Source organism: Hoplias malabaricus, chromosome 3 (genome assembly GCF_029633855.1).
Source record: "Hoplias malabaricus isolate fHopMal1 chromosome 3, fHopMal1.hap1, whole genome shotgun sequence".
Lineage (NCBI taxonomy): Eukaryota > Metazoa > Chordata > Actinopteri > Characiformes > Erythrinidae > Hoplias > Hoplias malabaricus.
Genome location: NC_089802.1, coordinates 28,607,914 through 28,612,031, shown reverse-complemented (window position 1 = coordinate 28,612,031; position 4,118 = coordinate 28,607,914). Strand labels below are relative to the sequence as shown.

The window sequence follows — 4,118 nt, the reverse complement described above, 5'->3', positions numbered from 1 at the left end:
TGGCTGACTATGTCCGATATGTCGGAAAGAGACCGAGTGTCTTATTTGGACGAACCAGTTTCATCTGCAGGTTTGTTTGGTCACTCTCTCGAAGCCATTCAGGCTAAATTTGAGATCAGGAAAAAGCAGACAGAGGCACTGCGCTCTATTCTGCCAAGAAGGGAGGCTAAGCAGAAGCCAGCGTGGGTCGCTCGTAAGCCTGCCACTCCATTTCTCGCTGTGAAGAGGTCTGCACCAGCAGTTCTTCCGGGGAACCCCACTCCTAAGCAGCAACCACAAAAACAGGCACCGCGTCACTCCGCCTGGAGCAGGGGTCCTCCACCTGGACCTCAGAAGGATTCAGCGGTGAGGGAGGAAGAAGCCTAACTCATCCTAACCTTCAGTTCAGTGTGGGAAAGGTCTCCGAGGCTCGGAGACACCGCAGCCTTTCCCCTCAGGCCCCTCAAGATGCGCCACCCTTCTCCCGTACCGGGGGCCCAGTCCAAAAAGGACACGTTCTACCCCAGTATTGTTCACAAAGCACCTGTTCTGCCCAGACACGTGTGCACAAACATCCCCTCAATCCTTTCCCAGTTCTCAGGGGCGGTTGTGGAGCAGTCTCCACCTTCTGTCACTCAGGGCGACGCATATACCAGGTCACCTGAACCTAGGGGCAGACCTCCTCTCCAGAGGGGGCCCTTCAGCACGGGAATGGAGAATCAGTCCTCTGGTGGCAATGCAGATATGGGATCGGTTTGGCAGGGCCAACGTAGATCTCTTCGCATCCAGAGAAAACGCGCATTGTTCTCTGTTTTTCTCTCTAACGGACCACAGCGCGCCCCTGGGAGTGGATGCGCTGGCACACCCGTGGCCCAACACTCTTCTCTATGCGTTTCCTCCAGTAGCTCTTATATTGCCAACACTGGAGAGAGTGCACCAGGGAAACCTTTCCCTAATTCTAGTAGCCCCCTGCTGGCCATCGAAACCATGGTACGCAGAGATATTCAGTCTCCTTGCAGGGGACCCTTGGCCTCTCCCTCTTCACAAGAACCTCCTGTCTCAGGCAGGTGGAGAAATAGTTCACCCTCGACCGGAGTTGTGGTGTCTCCACGCTTACCCGCTGAAAGGTCAATGTTAATGGCTCGTGGCTTACCCTCCAATGTAGTTGCCACTATTCAGAGTGCAAGAGCAGCCTCTACAAGAGGTCTGTATGCATTTAAATGGCATGCATTTGAGCTTTTTGATGTCAGGAGAGGGAATTGGTCCCTTTCCAATGTTCCATTGTTGATATTTTAACTTTCCTTCAGGAGTTATTTGAACGAGGGCTCTCTTTTTCAACAATAAAAGTCTATCTGGCAGCTATATCAGCCTGTCATGAGGGCTTTGGTGGGTTGTCACCAGGAGCACACCCCCTAACCACACGTTTCATGAAGGGTGTGAGGCGCCTAAAGCCTGTATCTAGACCTACTGTTCCTCCCTGGGACCTGTGTATGGTACTTGGTGCACTATGTGCACCTCCCTTTGAGCCACTGGAGTCTGTGGACATCAAGTTCGTTTCATATAAGACTGCTCTACTCCTAGCTTTAGCATCTGCAAAACGGGTGGGTGACCTCCACGCACTGTCAGTGCACCCTTCTTGTACCCAGTTTGCACCAGGGGACACTAAGGTGACTCTGTGTCCTAATGCAACATATGTGCCAAAGATGTTGCTTATGTCTTACAGCTCACTGGCTTTTGAGTTAAATTCTTTCTCTCCTCCTCCATTTACATCTGAGGTGCAGCAAAGTCACATGCTCTGCCCCGTGCGGGCACTGCGCACATACATTAATCGTACTCAGGATTTCCGTAGGTGTGACCAGCTTTTCGTCTGTTTTGCTAACCCAGTTCGTGGCAGGGCTTTGTCTAAACAATGTCTCTCTCACTGGGTTTTAGAAGCTATTTCTATAGCTTACAGCAGCAAAGGTATGGATTTACCAGAGGGGGTGAGGGCTTATTCCACAAGAGGAATAGCTACATCCTGGGCTCTTTTTAAGGGTGTCCTAGTTGGAGACATCTGTGCCGCTGCTAGCTGGTGTAGTGGAGTATGTACCGAATAACGGATGAAAAATCAAAATGAAGAAATAAAGAAATGAAAAGTTTTGAATTAAATCTTTCTCACTCTGACCAGGACCTTCGTCTGGTCCCGAAGCCAACATTCCACAAATCACAGGGAGGCAAAGATCCTGCAGCCCCCCCCACACACACAGAACCTTACGCACGCACATAAGGTCTACATCAAAGGATTGACCAGAACCTGGCTATGACACCCTTCCTCCCTTCAGAAACATAATGATAACAAATCCACTTTATGATGCTCTTAGACCAAAAGGACATCAAACAAGAGTGGGGAGCCATAAGCCGTATATGACAGTGGCTCCTAAGTGTCTCAGTCCTTATCTCTCCCACTAAACAGACAGCCCAGATGGTCAAACTGATTGAACTCGACGTGACCTCTCATTAACCATCCGCAACGGACTAACGACATGGACCAACAGCGACCCCAAATGGACACTGGCGAAACTACGCCTCGCTCGGGGTCGCCTAAACGAATAACGGAAATGAAATCAAATTCTGATTAATGTGTATAAACAATATGTATTAATGTCACTTTCTGTGTCCTCAGATGAACGTCCACCTTCTAATGAAATGATGTGTATTACTGTTGTCAACCATGAAAAGAAGTTCTGTCTCTGATTAGAAAAGTGAATTAACACCAGAATTAATACTTCTAACATATCATTGTAAACGGGACGTAAAAACAACGTACCCAAGATGAAATCTTATGTAAATGTTTGATATTAATAATCCAGGATACTCATTGTTGTATATTACTAACATGTATAAGGAATTTCAATACGCGAAATTTATATTCCGTTTCTGTGAATCACTGATTCAAACTCCCCCTCCTCTCTCTCCCTCGTGAGAGTCATGTGAGCCTTGAACTCGCATCCAATCGGAAAAGGACGCCTCCCATTAGGGCGTGACCGCGCTGGCTTTGAAAAACAGTTCAGCTCGGCACACAGTGAAGAGAGTTGGAAAAAAAAGGAGAGTCGAGCAGAACAGAAAGAGACAAGAGAACGACACAGTTCAGCGGTTCAGCTCAGAACATCTCTTCAAGCTCAACCTCTCCAAGCGAGACGACTATCTCTTCTTCACGCCGACAAACGAAACAAAGAAGAACCTTAAAGACTTCATCAAAGCTGTAGGAAAAAATGGGATGTCTCTCAAAAATTGATGAAAAATGGAAAAAACCTTTATTACAGTAAGCAGTTGCAAGATACAAAGATGTACCATGGGTTCAGCGGAGCTAGATTGAACATTGAGTAAAAGAACACAGTATTTTTATATTGCAAACCCGCCTTTCATCTCAGCTCCTCCTAAAGAACACAATACACATAGAACCCTGTCATCTGTGAGGAACTTAATGTGTATTGAGTTCTATCACCTCCTTGTCCAGGCTATGCCCCTTTGGTTGTGATGGCCCTGATTGTCCTCCATATGTTGGTCACCTCCTTTGGTCACAACGAGGTGTCGTGGCCCTTCCTGTTTATTCATAACAAAGGCTTTCCCGTCTTGAGAAGGAAGCTGGCTTGAACCATTTGCCATAATGCTGTTGAGTGTAGCATGGTAAATAAATCAATTTCAAGGGTCCATACTGTAATTTCTTACAGTCCCCCCTTTTGATGCTTTTGGCCCTTAAGCATCACTTCCACTACACATACATTCTCAGAGTGGTATCTAGTGGCCGACACCTTCCTGCCTTAGGTTGCTCCTCACTGGCCATGAGAAGTCTTACCCGTCATTGGAGAAGTGTCTCAAAACACACCAGTACCCACTCAGCTAGTAGCAGGATCATAGCTGTCCTTCTTAAAGGAAAGGGAAATAAAAAAAAATAATAAAAATAAAATAAAAAATATCAAAAATAATAATAAAGTAAAATAATACTAATGACCCTTATCGAGGCGTCTTGGAGTCTCATTCAACAACCATCACATCCAACCGGACTGCCTAAATGAAGTGTTGGAGGAACTGGTAATGTGGCGTTTCAATACAGACCACATACAATGTAACATTACACACTGACATATTATAAGAATAAC

At 46.5% G+C, this 4,118-nt stretch overlaps 1 pseudogene; it reads left to right on the top strand.

The window, feature by feature from the left end:
• Positions 1-447: 447 nt before the first annotated feature.
• LOC136691397 (uncharacterized) lies at positions 448-3,253 on the top strand (annotated as a pseudogene).
• Positions 3,254-4,118: the final 865 nt, after the last annotated feature.